This window comes from Balaenoptera musculus, chromosome 3, assembly GCF_009873245.2.
Source record: "Balaenoptera musculus isolate JJ_BM4_2016_0621 chromosome 3, mBalMus1.pri.v3, whole genome shotgun sequence".
In the NCBI taxonomy this organism is placed as follows: Eukaryota; Metazoa; Chordata; class Mammalia; order Artiodactyla; family Balaenopteridae; genus Balaenoptera; species Balaenoptera musculus.
Window position 1 is genome coordinate 151,025,164 of NC_045787.1, and position 953 is coordinate 151,026,116.

The following is a 953-nucleotide window of genomic DNA, read 5'->3' on the forward strand; positions in this document are numbered from 1 at the left end:
AGCCTATCACACCGGGCCTGGCAGCAGGATTCCAGCGGGAGACGTCAGCTACTTGTGTTCTGCTGTTGTTTGGTAATTCCCAGGCTTCAGAGGTTTTAATCCTGGTTCATTTGGGGCTCGTCACGCATATGATTAAAAGGAATCATGGGATTACGCAGGCCTTTCAAGCTTGGTGGTCAAGTAGATAAATATTAAGGGGTTTTGTATATTAGAAAAAGAGAACTACTCTTCCCTTCCCCCAAAACTTCATGATTTCAAGGAAGTGGTACATTTCTCTTAAAAATAGATTTTAGCAAAAATAAATGAATTAAATGAAAGAGTTTAAGTAATCAAAAGTAAAAATTTGATGCCAGTCGTCAACGTGGTGCCAGGCGACCTAAGATTGGGGAACACCGTGGTCCCACCGTTTCTCCCGCCACATCCCGGCGGAGCACCACTGGCAACAGTCACTCGACGAACTCCGCCCCCTCCTCGCTTCTCGCCTCCGGGGGAGGCGGCAGAAGGGGCGGGAGCGCGTGGCTTTGACGGCACCAAGGTCAAGGGGGAGGGCGGGATGCGTCCCAATTTCTCCGAGCCAAGTCTAGGGCCTTGGCGGGCACTACGCGCCCAATCTCAGAAGGCCGGGTTCTGCACTACCAGTTGGGGCGACTTCGGTTTCCGAGGCTTCCTCGAGTCCAGTTTCCTCTTTTGGGAAACGGAGGGGCCAAGGCTACCAATGCTGGATTAGGGCGCACCGGGGCGAGGGACTACGGCCTCAGAGGGCGAAGGGTCAGTATTGCGCCTCTCCGTCCCTGGGCTCGGGCCACCGGCCGCCAGGGACACTACCGTCGGACCACCGGACCCGGCGACCCTCCGCAAGGCCCCGGCTCGCGCGAATTCTAAGATAAAGACAAAGCCCGCCTGGATCTACCGTGCGCGCGCCGCCGCGGCCAATGGGAAGCCGGCGCGGGGTT